We start from the raw sequence: 22393 nt of genomic DNA, 5'->3' as shown, positions 1-22393 counted from the left end.
CCCCTTGCTTGTTGAGGTAGTACATGGCTGTGGTGCTGTCTGTGAGGACCATCACTGTCTTTCCTTGTAAGTGTTCCTGAAAGGCTTTCAGTGCTTTGAACACCTCTAGTAGTTCCAGCAGGTTTATATGCTTGGATGCTAAGCTCGGAGTCCACACTCGGTGAGCAGTCTGATGGGATAGGTGAGCTCCCCATCCTGTAAGGGATGCGTCTGTGGTTAGAGTGGCTTCCACTGCGGGTGTGGCAAAAGTTTTCCCTAATAACAGGTTTTCTTTTGTCCACCACCGTAGCGAGAGAACCAAGGCCTGCGAGACCACCACTAGATCGTCCCATTGTCCGCTGGCCTGACACCACTGGCTGTAGAGCCACTCTTGCATTGGGCGCATGCGCAGACGCGCGTGAGGTACCAAATAAATACATGACGCCATAATCCCTAGCAAGGCCATTGCTTTGCGTACCGCCACCTCTCGACCTGCCACATAATGAGGGATCTGAAACAGCATGTTTTGGACCCTCTCGTTGGAGGGGAAGACGAGGCCGTCCTTTGTTTGAATTAGAGCCCCTAGGAATTGTTTGATTTGGCTGGGGTCTAAGCTGGACTTCTTTTCGTTGATGGAGAAGCCCAGTTGGGACAAAAGGTCTACGGTCTTTTGTGTATTGGAGAAGCATGTTTCGTAAGAATCCCCTGTTATGAGCCAGTCGTCGAGGTAAGGGTATACCGGGATGGATAACCTGCGTAGGTGGACCGCTGCCACTGCCAGTACTTTCGTGAATACCCTTGGTGCAGATGCTATCCCGAAGGGTAGTACTCTGAACTGGTAGTGCTTGTTCTCTATCTTGAACCTGAGGTATTTTCTGTGCGCTGGCAACATTAAAATATGAAAGTATGCATCTTTCATGTCTAGTGTTGTCATGTAATCCCCTTGTGATAACAGTGGGATTACTTCCTGCAAGGTCACCATACGAAACTTTTGGGGTTTGACAAACTTATTCGCTGGGCGCAGATCTAATACAGGGCGCATGGTTAAGTCCTTTTTGGGTACAAGGAAGTACACTGAATAAATACCTTCTGTTACCTGAGATAGGGGGACAGCCTCTATAGCTTCTTTTTTCAGTAGCTCTTCTACTTCTTGAAGAAGAATGGTGTGGTGTTCCGGTGTCATGCGTCGGTTCCTTGGGGGGTCTGTACTTCGGGGAACCGTTGAATTCGATGCAGTATCCTTGGGCTATGGTGGATAAAACCCAGCGGTCTGACGATATTTCCTCCCATGCTGATAGGAACGATGTTAGCCGGCCCCCGACCGGTGATGCATGGGAGGGGACCCGAATCTTCGGGTCATTTGTTGGTATTGGGCGTGGAACCTTTTGGGCTGGAGCCGCGACCTCTTCCTTTGCCACGGCGTTGGCCTCTTTGACTGAACTGGTTGTTACCCTGGTTAGAGGGCCAGTTGGTAGCAGAGTAAAATTGCTGTTGGTTTTGCTGGCGTTGGCCACGAAAGGAGCGTCTATTGCCATAGCCGCATCTGTTAGGGGGCCTAGAAATTTGGTCAAGAGTCTTGATGGTATCAAACTCCTTCTTCGCATGTTCTAGGGCCTCATCAACTGCTATCCCAAACAGATGTGTTTGTTCTATGGGCTTATTTATCAGGGAAGCCTGGGTTTCCGGCTTAAATCCCGAATTGCGCAGCCAGACATGGCGTTTGAGAAGTATTCCCTGAACCAGGGAGCGGCCAGCCGTCTCTGCGGCATCTAAGGAGTTCTTTACGATGCCCTGGTTTACAAGAGTTCCCTCTGAGATGATAGCTAACAGGCGTGAACGCAGGGGTTGTGGTGCGTCCTCTGCTTCGCTGCGCAGCTTGCTCCACTGTGCATCTGCGTAGCTAGCTAGTAGGGAATTGTTATTTGCAATCCTAGTTGAGAAGGCTGCGGAGGTCGTGATTCTCTTCCCAAGTGCATAGAGCTTCTTGCCCTCTTTGTCAGGTGGTGCCTCACTAGTGGATAGTGGTACCCCCGCTCTTTTTCTTGTATTAGTAACTACAAGGGAGTCCGGAATAGAATGTCCTCTGATGTACAAGGGGTCAGAGGACGAAGGGCTGAAGAGCTTTTCAATCCGAGGGTTGACCCCTCTGACTAATGCAGGATTGGAAAGGGAAGGAGTTATTCTTCTCTTTATAGAAGCCAGGAGCGGAATAGACTGACTAACAGGGGCTTTTTCTTTAATAACTTTTTCTACAAAGTCTATGTCAGGAAGAGTTTCCCCTGTGTCTATTTCAAAATGCGCTGCTGCCTTGCGCAATAGTGCATTAAGTGAAGGTTGGTCATCTATGGGAGAGGTGTTTCCAATAGGTGAATCCTTGAGAGGAGAAGGGTGAAAGGCATCAGGGTCTGAGTGCACAGATGGGGATTGCCAAGGCTGCACTGATGGGGATTGCCAGGGCTGCGAGGTAGCTGTATCTTCAAAAGCTCCTGCACTAGTGTAAGGATCTTCTTCAAACCCCTCTTCCTCACACTCCTCATCTTCCTGGAGGTATTGCTCCTCCTCAGTGAGGTCATATGCGTCTGTAGAAGGGGGAAACAGCCTAGGAATCTTGACCCTGGGGTCATCCTGGGGCCATTCTCTTGGTCTTTTGGGTGTGGGTGTGGGTGGGTTTTGGCTTCCCAAAAACCTTTCCATTCAAGAATGGAGTCTTTCAAGGGTCTCATGGGGGACCCCTGAATAGTCTAGAGGGGGGAAATCAGTGTTTTCACCTTCCAAACGCCTAGAACGCTCCCACAATGTCGACGAAAGGTTTCCGTCACCCTCAGAAAAGCCCTCCGGTAGTTCTGAAGTGCCCTTAGATGAAGGGGGCAGTTCCTGGCTACTCTTGTGCTTTTTCGGCGTTTCTATAGCTTTTGGTGCGGTATTCGACGTCTGTTTCGTCGTCCGCTTACGTTTGTCTTCGGAAACAATTCTCGCCAGGCTCTCGACAACGAGTTCCTCAGTAGAGGGCTCTGGTGTCGACGTTGCCTGCATTACGCGTTGTTTCTCGACGGCCCCTCTATGGAGCGTTACGTCGGATGTTTTTGAGGTAGCGCCCGTGTTTGATGAAAGCCCAATCGCTGGTCGCGGCTGCGTTTGCGGGTGGGGCTCGAGACCCTTACGGTCTGAGGTAGACGCCGGAGTGCCCTGCGTCCCTTTCGGCGCTGGTGGATCCCTCGTCTTCGACGAAGAAGAGCCGTGGGTTGTGTGCTTAGGCCTATGGGGTCTATGTGCGTCCTTGTCGCCGGGGTGTTCATCCCCATAAGCAGGGCGTGAGCCGAGCCCGTCGGGGCCGGGGACGGACGTCGAGTAGCGCGAGCGCTCCTTCTGGGGGTTAATGACTTCCGTAACGGACGTTGAGTTATCACCCTCCTCGTCACTTTCTGTAACAGCGGCGGCGGGTGAGGAAACTGACTTCGACATAGCGTAGTCCGCCCACCTCTTAACTTTCCGTTCGTTAAGAGTTCTTGGTTTCAAGAGCTTACAGGCCGCGCAGCTGTCCTCCTTATGATCGAGGGGCAAGCAATGATTACAGAGCTTGTGTTTATCCTTCCAAGTGTATTTGCCCCTACAGCGTGGGCAAAACTTAAAAGGTGTCCTCTCCATAGCTGAGGCAATAATAACTGGTGATAACAACCCCAAGGGAAAGATAGGGGAGAAAGAAAGACATTCTCAAAGAGAAGATAAAAGTTCGAACCCCCACTCTCCCTACTGTATGTTGGCCGGCAAGGCCAGGCCACGTGTTCGGCAGCGCCGCAGGATCCCCTCCGTCTCTTCCCCTCCGTCGAAAACTTGCTCGGCGGAGAAACAGCTTCACAGCTAACGTCGAGTGGAGGGATCCTTAACAATATAATAAGTATAATTAAGGACCGAGGTCCGTAGTAAGTATTTTGCAATGTCTCTCTAGGAGCTCCGCGTAAGGCGACCAGAAGCTGGGCGGAAAAAAACAATCTGAGGGACCTCGATACGTGAGGGATTGTGGGTACAACACACGTCACTATAGGGATAGTGTTACAGACACGCCTTGTCGACGTCCCCTTTTCGACTACGAAAAACAAAATGCAATACTCTGCAGTGACCACTGGATGTCAGACCTATGCACAGCATGTGATCTAAGCAGATTCCACAAGAAGGGATACATTACTCACCGTAATCGTAATGCTGAGTAAAAGTGTGAATAGAGCTCCAAGTAGCTGCTTTGCAAATGGTGTCAAGGTGTACATTTGCAATGAAAGCCAGAGTGGCCCCAATGCCTCTAGTAGAGTGGGCCCTTGGCGTAACAGGCAGAGTCTTTTCAGAGAGTGAGTAACACAGCTGGATACAGTTAATAATCCACTTTGAGATGGCACCTTTAGAGACGCGATCCCCCTCTCTGCCTGTAGCTACGGAGACAAACAGTTGATCTGTTTTCCTTAGCGGTCTGGTTTTATTTACATAGTAGAGGACCGTCCTACGCACATCTAGGGTGTGTAGTTTCACCTCAGCCGAGCTTTTCGGGTTCTGGAAGAAAGCCGGAAGCTCGATGGACTGGTTTACATGGAATTTTGATATAAATTTAGGTGAGAACCTAGGGTGTGTGCGTAAAACCAGTTTGTCTTTATGGATAGTAAAGAAGGGATCCTGCACTGACAGAGCCTGAATTTCACTGACCCTTCTTATAGAAGTAATAGCTACTAAGAAGGCCGTTTTATAAGTCAGGTGTTTGAGACTGCTTTTATGCATGGGTTCGAAAGGGGGGCCCATGAGCTTGGCTAGCACCACATTAAGGTCCCACCCTGGTGGTGGGTTTGAAATAGGAGGGTGAAGTCTCTTTACTCCTTCCATGAAGGCTTTAACTACTGGTACTTTCCACCACAAAACCTTGCTATGGGAAGTGGTGTAAGCCGAGAGGGCTGCCAGGTGTACTTTCAGCGAGTTAAAAACCAATCCTGCATCTAGCAGGTGGAGCATGTATGTAACAATAGTGGAAGGAGTGCAATCAACTGGGTTGATTTGTCTACTCTGGCACCAGATAACGAACCTCTTCCACTTGTCAAAGTAACAGTGCCTTGTGTTTGGTTTCCTAGATTCCTTTAGGATGTCCATACACCTTTGTGGTAAATTGAGGTGTCCAAACTCTATGACCTCAGGAGCCATGCTGCCAGGCTCATTGAGTTGGGTTGCTGGTGCACTGTTTGACCTTGGTGCTGGGACAGTAGGTTGTACCAGGCTGGAAGTTTGATGGGCTCGCACACCGCCATCCTGCGTAGGTGTGGGAACCACGGTTGTCTTGCCCACATGGGAGCAACTAGGACGAGCGTCATGGACTCCCTGTTCATCTTGTTCACCACTTTCCTGATGAGAGGAGTTGGTGGAAAAGCGTACGCAAACATCCCTGACCAGTTCATCCACAGGGCGTTCCCCTGGGAGTCTGGTTGGGGGAACATGGATGCAAATCCTGGGCATTGTCCGTTTTCGCTTGTGGCGAATAAGTCTATAGTGGGGAAACCCCACTGAGAGAAGAGATCTTCTACGACCTCTCTGTGAAGAACCCATTCGTGTTCCTCTGGGAGGGAGTCTCTGCTCAGAGCATCCGCTAGGGAATTGAGCTCCCCTGGAACATGCTGTGATGACAGGAAGATGTTCCGTCTGAGTGCCCATATCCAGATTTTCTGGGCAAGCTTGGACAGATTTGGCGAGCAAGTCCCTCCTTGCTTGTTCAGGTAGAACATGGCTGTAGTGCTGTCCGTCCGGATTTGCACTGACAGGTTTAGTAGGTGGGGCTCGAACGCCTGAAGCGCTCTGAATACTGCCAGAAGCTCTAGCAGGTTGATGTGGTTCTTGGCCACTGAGTGAGACCAGAGACCCTGAGCTGTGTGGTGGAGATGGTGAGCTCCCCACCCCGTTAGACATGCATCTGTAGTGACTACTGCCTGTACTTCGGGATCGTAAAAGGGTTTCCCCTGTGCGAGATTTTATCTTGTCCACCAGTGAAGGCTTTGTACTAGTGTTGGCGAAACGACCACTAGATCGTCCCACTGACCACTTGCCTGAGACCACTGTTTCGCCAACCATTCCTGCATGGGGCGCATGCGCAGGCGCGCGTGGGGGACCAGGTAAATGCATGACGCCATCATGCCCAGTAAACGCATTGCTTTGCATACCGTTATTTGTTGACCGGACTGATAATGTGGAATTTGCAGTAGTATATTCCGAATTCTTTCTTCTGAAGGAAAGGTCAACCCCTCCTGGGTATCCAGGATTGCTCCTAGGAATTGTTTTGAGGTGCTTGGCACCAGGCTTGACTTCTTCTCGTTGATTGAGAAGCCTAACTCGTGGAGGAGGTCGATAGTCCTTTGAATGTTTGTCCTGCAAATTCCTGGGGTTTCCCCCGTTATGAGCCAGTCGTCCAGATAAGGGTACACTTGAATTGCCTACCTGCGTAGGTGAGCAGCTGCCACCGCCAGTACCTTGGTGAATACCCTTGGTGCTGAAGCTATCCCGAAGGGCAGTACCTTGAATTGGTAGTGGCGACTGTCCACCTTGAAGCGCAAGTACTTTCTGTGCGCTGGGAACATGGAAATATGAAAATAAGCATCTTTCATATCCAAGGTTGCCATGTAATCCCCCTTTTTTAGGAGGAGGATTACCTCTTGTAGCGTGGTCATACGAAATTTTTGGGGCTTGACATACTTGTTGGCAGGCCCTAAATCCAATACTGGGCGCATTGTCAAGTCTTTCTTTGGCACAAGGAAGTAAGTTGAATAAATACCGTTGTTTACCTGGTGTCCCGGGACGAGTTCTATCGCGTCCTTTTGTAGAAGAATGGCGATCTCCTCGAGGAGAATCTTCTGATGTTCTAAGGAGTGTACTCTTTGTCGTGGAGGATGGTTCCGGGGACGCCGCAGTAGCTCCATACAATATCCCGTGGATACTGTTGACAGCACCCATCTGTCTGATGTGATCCCTCCCCAAGCCTGGGTGAAGTTTGAAATGCGTCCCCCTACTGGGGTTGCGTGAGAAGGGACCCTGAACTGAGCGTCCCTGCTTTGGTGGAGGCGTGCCGCCTCCCTTGCTGGGGCTGCCTCTGCCTTTACCACGACCTCTTCTATTGCCTCTGCCGTAACCCTGGGTAGACTGTTGGTTGTTGTTCCACTGTGTACCCTGCCCCTGGGAATAGTTAGATCCTCTCTGGGAATTTTGGCCACGTGGGCGATGAAAATTACTATTCCCTCTCTGGTTAGGGGGTTTATAGGTTAACTGGCCAAGGGATTTGAGTGTCTCGTATTCGTCCTTGGCATTTTTCAGTGCGTCTTCGACCGCCTTACCAAACAACAGATCGGCTTCCACTGGTTTGTCTAACAAGGATGCCTGAGTTTCTGCCTTAAAACCAGACTGCCGTAACCACGCATGTCTCTTGATAACAGTACCTTCTGCTATCAATCTGCCTGCGTTGTCCGCGGCGTCGAAGGTTGCTTTCAAAATGCAACAAGACACGGCTCTACCCTCTGCGGAAATCCGAGCTAATTGGCCCTTTAACGGTTCAGGAGCAGAGGCTATGTGAGCCGCGACTTCTTCCCACTGATGGCAGTTGTAGCTGGCCAACATGGTGGTGGAGTTAGCAATCCTTGCTTGATAGGCGGACGTTGAGGCTACCTTCCTGCCGAAACCGTATAGTTTTTTGCTCTCCTTGTCGGGAGGAGCTTCTGACGAAGACTAGGGTGTCCCAGCCCTCTTACGAGTGTTGGTGACAACTAGGGAGTCTGGCTTCAGATGTCCTCTTATATAGGGAGGGCCAGACTGTGCTGCCCTGAAAAGTTTTTCAACCCTGGGATTGACTGCTCTGGTGAGGTTTGGGTTCACCAGGGACGGATCTATTCTCCGCTGAATGGATTTAAGGATAGGGATGGTCTGGGCAACAGGCCTCCTTTCTCCCACTAACTCTTCTGCGAAGTCCCTTTCCTCCTGTACACCGTGGGTGTCAATGTGGAAATGTTTTACTGCGCGAGCGAGACCCTCATTTAGGAGGGGTTGGTTATCGACCGGGGAGTCGGTAACCGGGGCTTCGTTCTCTACCGGGGAATCTACTCTGTATGTTTCCGGGTCATCCTCTTCTTCCTCCTGGTCCTCATCATCCCCATAGTAGCCCGTCCCGGTTTGCTCTTCTATCAACCCAAATTCTTGGTCTTCACAAAAGGAAGCCTCTCCTTGATATCGTGAGTATGGTCTTGCGTAAGGTTGTACCTCTAAGGGTTCGGACCTCATCGGAGTTTCAAACCGGGCCTTCTTACTCGGGGGGATAGGATCAGTAGAGCCTGAGGGTGTGGCCCCTTGTGGATCATACGAGAGGAAATGTTCTGGATTTTTATCATAAAAATCAGCCAAAGAAGACATTCTTGACATGACCCTATCTATGTCTTCACTGGACCATTTTTTGGAACTGGGAATGACTCTCTCAGCAAGTCTATGGGATTTATCTTGAGTAGCCTTGCTGGTTGTGGACCTATCAGCAGACCTGGGCTTGTCTGTCTGTTTAGGGGGGGGTGGAGTGTTTCACAGGTGTGGAAGAATGTACAAGTAGTTTCTTCTGCTGTTTTCCCCCCTCCCCGTGCGTAGAAAAATGTTTTCCCTGTCCCTTAGTGGCTTCGGAGTTTTCCGACGCATGGCGTCGAGGATCGGGAGAGGTGTCCTTGTCCTTCGAGCGTGGGGCCTCGCTGGCTTTAATTGCGGGCTCCGACTCCTGGAGCACAGCCTGGGGGTGGAAGTAGTCTTCGTCTTCCGACGATCGAACTTCTGTTAGCCTAGGGAGCGAGGCACTCTTGGCAAGAGTGGATGATTGCCTGGAGTCATGCGGCGATCTTGATCGAGAGCGCCCAGAGGACACCGAATCGGACCGTTCTGTCTGTGCCTCTTTCCGAGAACTCGACGTTGTCGAGTCTCGGTTGGACTTAGTGTGTTTAGTGTGTGTAGTATGTGAAGCGCTTGTGTCGCCGGGGGTTTCCCCATAGCCGCCCTGCCGGACGACCTTCTGAGGTCGGGGACCTAGGCTCGGCTGTCTTTCGACGCCGTAATGCCCTCGCCGTCCGAAAGTACGGTGTCGCTGCCATCGCTGAAGGCGCCCTCCGCTGCCATGGCCGCCTGTCTGGCGTGGTGGGCCCAACGCTTCGTCGAACGGTCTTTAAGTGTCTTAGGTTTAAACCTACTACACGCTCTGCAGTTCGCTTCGGGGTGGCCCCTCGGCAAGCAGAGATTGCACGTGGCGTGCCTGTCGACCCAAGGGTATTTGCGATTGCACTTGGGGCAGAATTGAAAAGGGGTACCCTCCATACGCCCCTTGAGGCAGCGGGCTGTTAAGTGTAGGAAATGTATAAGGTGTACCTATATACCAAGAGTGTAGAGTATGTACCACCCCCCACTCTCCCTACTTGCAGGGCCGAGGCCAGCGGCCTACCAGGCCCGGGCCGAGGCCAGCGGCCTACCAGGCCCGGGCCGAGGCCAGCGGCCTACCAGGCCCGGGCCGAGGCCCAAATCCGTCGTGCAGCAGCCGACGGTCGATTTCTTCTACAGCCGGCGTCGAGTGTCGAAGTTCGACGTTGGGGTGGGGAAGGATGTCAATAGATTATTATTTTGAATTCTAGCAAAAGTATGGCTAAGGCCAGGGGACTCCGCAAAATGCTTCCGACCAGTATGGCGGAAAAAAACAATCTGAGGATCCTAGACGCGTGAGGGATCTTGGGTACAGTGGACGTCACACTAGGGATAGTATTACTGGCACGCCCTGTGTCGACGCCCATTTTCGAAAAACAAACTGTAATACTCCGCAGCTTCCACTAGATGTCGGCCTATGCACAGCATGTGATCTAAGCAGATTCCACAAGCCTCAGAAATATATATATATATATATATATATATATATATATATATATATATATATATATATATATATATATATAAATACATACGTCCATATATACATATGTTAAAACAACTACAGACCCTTCTTGAAAAGGGCTTACCTTATTGAAACAGATGCCGTAAAACTCCTCTCCCCATTTGTATCTCGTCCGCATGCTGTCGTTCGAGGCAGTAATGTCGGGTAAACGTGTGAGGCACTGACCATGCCGCCGCCTGGCAAATGTCTGCCAACGGGATTCCTGCCCACAACGCCGTCGAAGACGAAGTTGCCCTCGTGGAATGAGCTCTCGGACGCCCTTGTAGCGGTTTTCCCACTTTGGAATGACAGAAGGCAATCGTCGACGAGACCCATCGGGCCAGTCCCTGCTTTCAAATCGCTTTTCCTCTCGTCGACGGACCATATGCAATGAAGAGTTTCTGCGTAGATCTAAATTGCTGAGTCCGATGAAGGTAAAATTTTATAGAGCTCTCTTCACGTCCAAGGTATGGAGGACTTTTTCCGCAGCCGATGAGGGGGTCGCGAAAAAGGTAGGCAGGACAATGGATGAGTGTTTATGATAAGCCGTAGGAACTTTTGAAATAAAACGAGGATTAGTTGACAGAACATCTTTGTCCTTAAAGAACCTTAGGTACGGCGGGTCCACGACCAAAGCTGGCAATTCCGATAGCCGCCTAGCTGATGTTATAGCTATTAGAAAAGCCAATTTCCATGACAAGAACTTCATCGACGATGTAGCCATTGGTTCAAAGGGTGCTTTCATTAACCCTGCTAGCACCACATTCAGACTCCACGTTGGTGGAAACCGTTTAACCGGCGGGAATGTTCGGAACAGACCCCTCAAAGTGTTTCACCAGCCTGTCACTAAACAAGGGAGACGACTGCCTCCTCCTTGTGAACCTAGAGATGGCCGCCCGGTGTACCTTTATTGATGAAAAGGATAATCTGCTCTTTGCCAGGTGTAGCAGATACGGTAGAAGTTGCTCCGGAGTTACCCTTAGAGGTTGCACTCCCAGCTGTCCTTGACACCACGTACAGAATCTTCTCCACTTACACGCGTACGACTTGTTGGTGGAAGGGGCCCATGCTGCTTGCAGGATTCTCCGACAATCCGACGAAATGCTCAAGGCACCAAATTCCGAAAAGTCAGGAGCCAAGCTGTGAGGTTGAGACTGTCTGGATTGTGATGCCACACTGTTCCTTCATCCCGGGACAAGAGATTGGGGACCTTCGGGAACGATATCGGTTGATCTACTGACAGGTGAAGCAGGTCGGAAAACCACGGCTGCCTCGGCCAACACGGTGCCACTAGGATGACCCGGCACCTGTACCTGTGAATCCACTGCAGAGTTCTCCTTATATAAGAGGGAAAGGAGGGAAGGCGTAGAGGAACTTGTCCGTCCACGGGAAGGAGAACGCTTCCCCCAGAGAACCTTCCTGTGGCCATCTTCTGGCATACATCTCGCACTTCTTGTTCCTCTTCGTTGCGAAGAGATCCAGCGGAGGCCGTCCCATTTCTCGAAGACCTTCGACAACTGAACGCTGTCTATCTCCTATTCGTGTATTTGGTCCAATTTCTGCTGAGTGAGTCCGCTTGCTCGTTCCTTACTCCCGGGAGATGATGAGCTATGATGGATATATCGTGTTTCAGAGCCCAATGCCACACCTTCTGAGCCTCGGTGGAAAGGGTTCTGGTCCGCGCGCCTCTTTGCTTCATTAAGTAAAACATTGCCGTTGTGTTGTCCGTCAATATTCTCACTATGGACCCTCTGATGTGCGGCAGGAAAGACTTCAAGGCCCAGCGCACTGCTCTCAGTTCCACGTTGATGTGCAGAAGTGCCTCCTTTCGAGACCAACGACCTTGCGTTTGTAGGGTGCCCATGTGTGCACCCCAGCCTGTCAGGGATGCATCCGTCACTATGGTTAGCCGAAACTCCGGCTCCTGTAGGGGTACCCCTCTGGATAGATTCTGAAAGCTCTGCCACCACCGAAGAGCTAGTAGGAGCTCGTTGTCGTCGACAGTCAGTTTGTCCGACCAGAGTCCTTGGGCCTGCGTCCACCGGTCCGCCGGAAACTCTTGAACCGGCCTCATGAACAGGCGGCAGTTGCCCACCTGTAACGCTCACCTGATTCCCGTAGAGGCGCCGGTCTTGACTGGGCGTATACCGTATCTTCAAAGGTGATGTGTAACACACGGCTGGCTCTTTGGGCTGGACCTCTGTGCACTGTATGTTTGACTCGAAGGGTAAGATGTCTGCAGATAGAAAATATGGGATTAAGGAACTGGGTTATTGAATGTCTCTCTCTTCTTCCCTTTCTCTTCTCCTGTAGAACCCCAAAGGTAAACGCTCTCACCTTAGGTAAGTGAACGCCGTACTCTCCATCTGCCTCGGGGCAGGGTGCTGTAACCAGTTTCTTCACTGGATAAGGGGAGCAGGCCTCTTGACTTCAGAGGACTGCTGTCCGTCGTTTACTGCACGAACGGTAAGTTTTGAGCCCGTGTGATGAATAGAAGCGCCTGTAAGCACGTAAGTAAGCGCTAGTTGCCTGCTTCACGATGCGCTCTACCTGTCTCTTTATTTTGCAGGTACAAGTTCGGAGCGGCTGCAGGGTGCCGGAATACCCACTGGGTTAGATGTGGAAAGGAGTAATGGCACGTGAGTATTAAAGTTCCCCAATGTCTTTAAACGCACCTTGTTTTGTCTTTCAGATGTGGGATGCAGCGCCGAAGGCCTCCGGAGCGTGCGAAGAGTTGGTAAGCTTTTGTCTTTCAGATGCCGGAATGCAGTGTGAAGACCTCCGGAGCGCACGAAGAGTAGGTAAGCCTTTGTCTTTCAGATGCCGGAATGCAGCACGAGGCGTTGGTGACAGCCGATGGACCAGGTAAGTGAAGAGCTGTCACTGAAGACCGTAATGCTAACCTGTTCTTTCTTGTCTTTATAGGTGTTGCTGAAGACTGGATTCAGGATGGTAAGCCTTTTCCCTTAGGCCCAGGATCAGATGCAGAAGACACGATGAGCGTTCTGCTGCAGAGGATGCAGAATAACGCAAAGCAAGATTCATCCATCGGGTGTGGTTTAAATAGCCTCCTGTAGTGCTTAGGTGTCTCCTTCCACAGCCACGCCTAGGTAAGAAAAGAGTTCCTGTTTTCCAGAAGAGTTCCAGTGTTCTGAATCTAGGGAGTGGCTCCTGCCCCACCCAACAGGAAAAGTAGTTCCAAACAGAAGAGGATCAGAGGCTCAACTGGCAGGCAAGTAAGCAGCATGGTCTGCTGCAGTTAAGTCCACCCAAGCATTATGAGCCCGGCGCTTCCAGCGCTGGGACTGGGCATATTTATGAGCCTGGTGCCACTGGCGCCAGGACTGGGTCCAAAAGGTCCCAATTGGGACTGGTTGGCACTCGGAACCTGGGTTATGGATCTGCTTCCAAGGGAGTTGGGAAAACCCTGACCTTTTGGAAGCAGAGATCATGACACCACCAGAGGAATGCAGGATGCCATAGCGCCCAGAATCGAAACATTTTCTCACTGATAATCTGGTATTGATTCTCAGCCGACCTGCCATTCGATTGAGTTTGGCGATTCTGTCGAGGGATGGCTTCATTAACCCTGACTGAGTCTCGAATTGCGCGCCCAGGAATACCAAGCTTCGCGACGGCGTCAACGAAGATTTCTCGAAGTTTACTGCAAACCCCAGCCATTGTAAGAGTTGCATGGTGGCCTGCAAACTTGTGTGAGTCGACGGAGGATGACCCCCTCACCAACCAGTCGTCGAGATACGGGTACACATGATGGCCTTGCCTTCTCAGCCAGGCCGCCACCGGGGCCAAACATTTCGTGAAAGTTCTGAGAGAGGATTGTAGCCCAAAATGAAGTACTGTGAGCTGGTAGTGAGTCCGTCCTACCACAAACCTTAGGGACTCTGTGTCGCCGACACATTGGAATGTGGAAGTACGCGTCTTGCAGGTCCAAAGACGCCAGAAAGTCCCCTTCCTGAACTGACCGGATCACTTCCTGGAGCGTGAGCATCTTGAATTTTAGGCTCTTCAACATCTTGTTGAGATCGCGCAGGTCTAGAATGGGACGCCACTTTCCGTTTGGTTGTTTCACCACAAAGTATTGGGAATAAACCCCTTGACCCCTCTGTGACGACGGAACCAATTCTATAGCACCTTTTTGTAGCATAAGTGCTACTTCCTGCTGCAACACGTTCAGATGGGGTTGAGCTACTAACGTCGGTGGAATGTGCAGAGGGTTGCTTTTGAATTGCAGGGAATGTCTGTATCTTACTGTGTCCAACACCCACTGATCCGTTGTTATTTGCTCCCATTCGTCGATGTAGCACGATACTCTGCCTCCCAGAACATTCTGGTGCCCCTCACTGCTGGTCCTTGGTCTGCTTATCCCTCGTCGACGACGAGTAACCTGTTCTCTTCCTGGATGTCTGGTAGTCCCGGCGTCGTTTTGCCGCTTGAGAAGCCCGTCTGTATCCCTGGGAGGGGTACGCCGACCTATTGAAGGATCTGTCTCTCGATGCCGAGAATATGGAGTTTCCCAATGCTCCCCTAACGGGACGAAAAGACCTGAAACTCCGACCACTCTGGAGGGCACCCAAGGAACGCGCCGTATCCGAGTCCTCCTTCATGCCCTTCAGGGCTCGTCCACCTTCTCGAACAGAAGGTCTCCCTCGAAAGGCATATCCAGCACCTTGTATTGCACCTCTGGTCTAAAGTTGGTGCATTTTAGCCATGCTTGCCTTCGGAGAACCACACCGTTATTCACCTGTTTAAACCCCGATTCTGCGAGGTCCACTGCAATGTTTATGGCATGATTGGAGGCCTCTTCACCTTCCCTGACCATTAACATCGCCGCCTTATGATGTTCTTCCGGCAGATGCTCCAGCATAGGTGCCAGTCGGTGCCACATCTCTGTCGTATCTGGCTACTATAGCCAGAGAGTTGGCCGCTTTCACTGTGGTTGCTCCTACCGACAGCACTTTTTTTGCCAAAGGCATCCTGTCTTCTGGCCTCATTTTCCGGGGGGGTCGTGCACTTGTGCTGGGCCCTCGCCTTTCCCGCCGCCGCCACCACCACCACCGAGTCAGGGGTTGGTTGGGAGGACAGACACTTGGGGGTAGCTTCTGGGGCCTTACATTTTTTCTCAAGGCAACCTTTTATTGCTGGTTCCGAGAAAGGGTGACGCATGGTCTGTAACCCCTCCTGCCACACATGATCCAGGATGGGTACCGAAAACACCGACCTTCTTCTCTTTCCCATGTGGTCGAAAAGAAAGCAGTCTCTCCTCTTCCTGGGCCAACCCGAATTCTGTACACGCTTTGGCCATCATGGCGTGAAATGACCCAATGTCGTCCAGGGGAAGATGGCTTAGCCGGGTTTCTAATTCCACCTCGGACTACCAGGTTGTATCCCTGGAGGGGGAAAGTGAGACATCCGATAAGGTTCTCCTGTCCGAGTCCTGGGGCCTTACAAAAGAGCCCTCTTTTGGAAACTCCCTGGAGAAGGCCTTGCACTTCCAGTTGGAGCTGGAAGCATACAAGTCGATCTGAGGAAACCATCACAAGAAAAGATCTGCTTCACATTCTCCAAAATCAGGATTCACTTGTATGAGACCCTGCACGGTAACACGGTACATCCGCCTGAGCATTCAGACTGCCAACGAAGTGTGACACTGTCCCCATGTTCGTGCCCAAAACTACAGGAGCATGGCAATCCCCTGATCATCTGGCTGATGTAATGAATGTCAGTCGTGTTGACTGAAGACCAGGCAGACAAACGTCTCATTTATGGTAAAAAGCATTTGAGTTGTAGATGAACTGCCCAGAGCTCTTTGACATTGATGTGAAAGGACGTCTCATGGTCTTCCCAGAGACTGGCTCATGGAAAGATCTTCACCAAAGTGTCAGTTGGCCACGTTTTACTGGAATAGGGCATCCATGAAGGAGATTGGTGATGGATAGCCACCAAATCAAGACCTTTGAGACCTGTAGAAGGAGGACTAAGGAAATGTCTTTCATGGATGTGACTAACTGGGACCACTGGCTCATCATGGTCCCAAATGGCCCACTGTAGTTACCTCATCCATGGTCTTGCTTACAGGACAATGAGGTTGCAGGATGTCATGAGCCTCAGCGTCCTTCTAAAAACCCAAAGTCTGCTCTCAGGAGTCTCACAGTAAACCTCAAGCTCAGACTCATACCTGGCCCACAGGAGCTAGTCGTTAAGGTAGGGAAAGACGTGCACCCTCTACCATTGAAAATGGGCAGCCAGGTCCATGACTTTCATGAATACTCTCGGGGTCCAAATGAGGTTGAATGGGAGCACTGCAAACTGGGAATAAGTGCCGCCTAGCACAAAAAAATAAAAGGTATTCAGATATACATTCTGGAGATCTAGAGACACAAGATAACCTTGAAACACTAGAGTTTGGCGGATCTGAACATGATGACCAACTTGAAACAATCATTTCGAAGTAGCTTGTTGAGAAGTCTCAGATCTAGGTCGGGTCTGAGCCCTCCTTCCTTGTTAAATACCAGGAAGTAATAGGACTACCAACCTTCCCAACTTGTATTGTTGAGATGCTTTTTTAAGGCCGATTTGGAGCAGCCTTCAACGGGAAGAACTGAGCTGAATTCAGGTTGTGGGGGTTCCAACCCCAAAACTCTTCTTGGAGGTGCCCCGATCCCCCCATGCCCATACTCCTGTGAGGTCAGAATTTTGCTTCCTTTTGGGTGTCACCCCTGAAACACCCTCAAATTGCCCCCTAGCTTCTCCACCACAAACATTGTGCCCCCATATCACACTAACACACTCACACTTACCTACTCAACAGTCCTCTTCTGTTTGTCAGCCCCTGCGTGCAGTTAAGTGTGGGGTGGGGCAGGACTTGCTGAGTGGTATCAAAAAGTTTTTTTTTTTTACTTTACCACGATCTAAAAGACCCGATACCGTTGAAACATCTCCCACTGCACCATTCAGCAGTAGCTGAATAATCTAGTGAAGTACGAGCACCTTCATAGTAGGCAAAGGCAAAATGTGGGGGTTTGAAAGGGCTATATCAAGAAGGACAGATACCATTCCCAGCCCATAGTCCTCTCCAGCATTGCCATCTTAAAGTTGAATTCAGTCCTCCTACAGGGGACGCTGAATGATGTGTGAAGGTGAAAAGCTGCAGCAGAGGCACAAAAGGTTGGGGTCTTAGGCTTGCGAGTACCAGTGCCAACAGGCCTTTTCCTTGCAACGGAGGTAGACGCTATTGTGAATCTCTCCAGCTCTTGGGGGGTGGGTGGTAATAAGGCATGCATCCATCATTTTCTTTGAGGAGAAGGAAGTTAAAGGAGCTGATAAGTATAGCGATTTGGCTGTATGGTGCAAAGCTTTAAACTTCTGCATACACATCGGCCTCAGTGCTGAAGAAGGTAGATCTGTCGAGCAGCTTTTCACACATTTTAGCATGCATATCCATATTGAAATTGACACGTGTTATCCAGGAGTGGCTCTTAACACTGCCATTGTTACCATGGACTAACCCACAAAGTCAGTGGTGTCTAGACCCTTCTGGAGGTGGCATCTAGCCGCGTCCATCACCTTATACCATGTGCTTGTAAGCGCTCTGAATATCAGATGGAAGATGGTGCCCTGCAACTTTCATAGCCTCCCAAGGTGCATGCGAACAGCGATCCCTAGTGCATGAGGCATTTAGTGTTCTCAAGGTAGGGACACCAGAGGCAAAATTATTGCAACCCAACGTGTCCAACTTATTTGATTCACTGTCAGGGAAGGTCATCCAGGACGCTGCGGCCCTTGAGCCAGCTGTAGCAGTCTGAACAACCAGACCCTCTAGCAAAGGATGTCATGTTAAAAAGAGAGGGTCTTCTGAAACTGCGTAATGCTACAGCAATAGCTTTTATCCTTAATTGGGCTACAGGCTGGCCTACTTTAAACTGTGTCAGCTTGTCCATAAAGCTATGCTTATGAGGAACACAGGCAACACTGAACTTTAGCTCTAAAATACCGGAACAGCATGCAACACTGATATGTAACTACCTACCTGGTCAGACGTTTTCAGTAGTGCTGCAAGTACCTTGTGAGATTACAGATACGTAATGGTTGGGGTGTAACCTAGGAATGAGGGCTAATCTCCTAAACTATGCATGTGCCGTTTGCAGCAGTATCAGCATCGCGAGGTACCCCTAACCCTACCAGAGGTTTACATGAAATTTAAAGTTTGATGCAGATATAAAGCGCTATGGCAATGGTCATTCGTGTCCTTGGATATCTTTCAAATTGATATGCCATTCAACACAGTGCAATATGTGCAATCCAGTTTTTAATAGTGGTATCTGTCACAGCGACACGTGTTTCGACCTGGACAAGCTGCCATGCGGAATCTAGCCCAGAAATCATGGATAGGAGCTCTTAGGTTTTGGGACCATTGATGTCAGAGTCAGAATGCATTCTTTGGGACAATAAAAACATTAAGGAAGGAGGCTTGGAACCAATTTTCTGGTATAATTTGAAGGAAAACCAAACAAGATTGAATCTCCATCACATGGGGAGCTTTAGTTTGTATCGCCAATAGACTGGAATGCAGAACGTTTACTCCCTTAATAAGAATAGCAATAAGTTGAAGCTATAATTGGATGGGTGTCTAGCATATGCTAATAATAAGGACACTGATTGATGAAAGAAGATGCCTTGAGGACGACCCCAGGTCGAAACATGTGTCGGCTGTGACAGATACCATTAAAAACTGGATTGCACAAATTGCACAGTGTTGAATGTCATATCAATTTGAAAGATATCTAAGGACACGAATCACCATTGCCATAGAGCATTATATCAGCAAACTTTAAATTTCCTTGTGAGATTAGGTGGCCTAACCCATCCTCCCTCACTGGGTCCTCCCCAGCTAATTACTACAACAGTGAGGAGCACCCAGCAAGGGGTGGAGGGCTGGGTTTAGGGATGCAATTTGTATCCCAAGGGTGATCGGTCGGGCATAGCAATACATCTTCATGTGAATTCCAAGGGTGCTCTGCAATAACAGATGAAAAACACTCAACGCTCTGACCTAGTTTCCTCCCATGCCCGATAACCCCTACATTTGGACAATTAAACAGCACCAGGATAATGAGCAAATGGCTTGGCGTCATGAAATAGACCCTCTAGTTCTCAACTTTGACCTGTGGCAGCAGAGAATGGCCCCAAGATAGACTTGCTTGTTCTGTTCCCTTGGTTGTGGGGTGAGGGCAGGGGGAGGTGGGGGGGTAATCCGTCATGGTGTTGCTCTTCTTCAACTCTTCAAAATTGTATTTTTCCCCCCCTACATTTTGGACTTTGCTGGGCATACTAGGTAGTAAATTGTAGCACAACACAGGCACTTCAGACCTCTTTGGGGATTCCCACGGGTGTCTTTTCAGAAATGCATGGGGTTCCCTGTTTTCCATGGTTGCTGCGACACCCCAGGCCCAAATTTGTGGGTTGTCCAGAAGGCCAAAAACACTATAAATTTTGTCTCTACAGGGCGTTCGGTCTATCAGTGGTTTAGCCTTTTCACTTTGTGCCCAGGTTAGTGCACCCACATGGAGGTACCGTTTTCATCAGGACACGTGTGGGAAGGTAAGACATGTGTTGTTTTCTCTTGGTTGTGATAACATTTTCATACCTTCCTACTGCGGTTTGTTACAAAACCCTATAATTTCTCAAATGTGCCCTACATTTAGTCGCTGCTTTAGGCACTGTACGCTTCAGATACCTGTGCAAGTCACCTATCCTTCAAAAGGTCCGCCTGTGATCTTTCATGCTTGGCATGCTTCACCACATTGGGTGGCCTTATTTTCAAATGCTGAGTACATCAGCTTAGGCCGCCAGCATAAAAATTGTACATGGTTTGATTTTTGGCTCGTGGTATTGCTTGTTGTGTAAACCTTACAAAATATGTGTGATTTCCTAATTACAAGAGTAGGGGGAATGTAGAAGTGAGTTGCTTTTCTGATTATTCATAGAAGCCATTACCTTACTAGTGAAAACATGTCCAGCACATACTTTTTTCCTGTCACTTTTACAATTTTTTGCCAAACTATTGCAATTATGGGTAAATAGTTGTTGCCTGACCTGCGCAAATAACCCCTTCCTGAACATGGAATTATATCTACTTTTCAGAAATGTATGCCTTTCTGTGTGACCTTTCCTACCCTCTTCTTCCATTCCATGCAAACATGTCCTATCCAAAAAAATGGGAGAAATCGACAACCTCTCACGAAACTGAAGGTACACTTATGAAAAAAAGATGCTTTCTTTCCACTCAACCTGTTCCTTGAAAGCTTGGAAAATGACAAATTCAGAACTGCAAATCTTTTGTTCCTAGCTCTTACAAGAAAGAAAAAAAAAACAGGATTATTTGTACATCACGTTATTGCTATTTTCTGAAATACATCATTTGGTCACATGTTTTTTACTCAGACCCACTACAGCAAACCACGAAGCCTTGGTGGCGTTAGGACCGCCTACATGTGGGAAGAAAAAGGAGCAAATTTGGCCAGGATATCACTTGCAATAAAAAGGTAAAGCGGATTGAATGCAGACATACTGAAATGTCCAAAAAAGTACTCGGCACTGGGAGGGAAAACCAGCAGTTAAGGGGTTAAAGCATAAGCAGTCATAAATGATGGAGTTAAAGCATAAGCAATCATAATGATGGAGTTAAGCAGACATAAATGATGGACAAAGTAATATGTTTGCATCTTATGTGGAAGTTAGATTTGCGGAACTGCCAGCTCCCCAATGTTGGTTACCTAGGAGCTGTTTTTAGCTCTTGCTTATCAAATATTAATTTCGATCCCTGAAGTTCTGAATGCTTATTATGAGGATGGATTATTAGGGATCTTGTAAACTGATCAGATACTCAAGGAGAATGGGTTCCTAGATGTTTCACAAATATGCACCAGAAAAAATGCATCAAGTAGGCTTCCAACATCCAGAGATTCCACAAAAAAATGTTTCTCGCTTTGGCATACCCATCAGATTTTCATAAAGCTTTAATAACCAAAAAGTTATTTCCTCATATAAATCAGTCTGTTCAGTTTCTAATGGAAAACTAGAACACATTTTAGCACATGCAATGAAAATTAGAAACAAGAGGCTAGATGACTGGCCATCGATAACTAAGCTTGTGTATGTATTTCTGAGCAAAAGGGTAGATTTTTGGTATCAAAGTGAAGTTAACCATTTAGAGCCTGTATTTATAGTTGGGCAGGCAGGAACACACTGAAATGTAAATTTCATGGCATTTAGTTAGTATCAACTTATCTAAGAAGTAATGTATAGAACATTCGTTGTAAGGACTATCTTGATCTACTTCTCAATGTTTTTTTGTTTTAATTAAATAAAATGCAGTCTCTTTTAAAAATTGGGATTATATGGAACAAATCAAATATTTGATAAACTTTAAGATAGGCAATATTTTTCAAGTTCAATATTAAACTGCATATACGTCAGCATTGACCTGGGGTCCCAATGCTGCAGCGTCACTATTGTTTGCATGAACTCAGTTCCCCCACCTCAGCCTTCCTGTTTCCCTTTGTCTCCCACTCCCTGTCCCCATCAGAAAGTTCCGATGTGATAACCAACAACCTTTCCCTCCTTCACCCGAGTCATCTCAGAACGGATTACAAACTGTCACACTGCATTTTGCCACTGGATGTCCCTCTGCTGCCTCATGCTGAGCCTTTAAAAAAAAGTCATCTTTCTCCCAGCTTCCAATGCCATCCCTCTACTCACCTTTCTCATGTCCTTTTTGCCTGACCTCCTCGTTTCCACACGCACGGCTTGCAATCTTGGGGCCCTCTTTGATAGCAACCTACGACTGCAACAATACATCATTACTACTGCCTCTGCTGCTCGTATTAACCAACATTTAGAAAAGGTTCCTTTTCTTACTAAGCGCACTGCTTTCCGATCTACTCCTACCTCCCCCTAGACTGAGTCCTCAACTTTGCTACCCGAACTCTACAACCTACCCAGATCCTCCTCAACTTATAACTACGGACAGAATGCTGGTTGGATCTCTATGCACAACTGCTACCTTTTCAAGTTCCTTCTCTTAGTCCACAAAGCCATCAGTGACCTTGTTACTTGGTACTTCTCCGATTGTATCTCAGTTTTCTAACCATCTAGTTTCCTACGATCTTCCTCTGCACTCAACTTCACCATCCCATACACGCTCTCACTTCCGCTCTTTCTGCCTACTCACCCCGCTCCACTGTAACCCACTGCCCATAACAATCAAATCGACTCCAACTGTGGATCTCTTCAAAGCCTGGCTTAAACAACATTTACTTGGTAAAGCAGGAGCTTGGCCATGCCCTCTCCATCATCCTCCCCTACCTGACCCCCACCACTGCCTACAGTGATTCTTAACAATGTAAATTATATAGTTAAATAGTAGACCTCTTTAGTATGAAGCAC

General features: G+C 48.9%; 1 protein-coding gene across 4 annotated transcripts in view; it reads right to left on the bottom strand.

Annotated features, from left to right (window-relative positions):
* Positions 1 to 22393, bottom strand: part of WIPI2 (WD repeat domain, phosphoinositide interacting 2) — a 619932-nt gene that overhangs the window by 30543 nt on the left and 566996 nt on the right. The window lies entirely within an intron of this gene.

This window comes from Ambystoma mexicanum, chromosome 2p (genome assembly GCF_040938575.1).
Source record: "Ambystoma mexicanum isolate Mex_15411 chromosome 2p, UKY_AmexF1_1, whole genome shotgun sequence".
NCBI classification, from domain to species: Eukaryota; Metazoa; Chordata; class Amphibia; order Caudata; family Ambystomatidae; genus Ambystoma; species Ambystoma mexicanum.
Note: the sequence above shows the minus strand (reverse complement) of the source record. Positions and strands in the feature narration are given on the sequence as shown.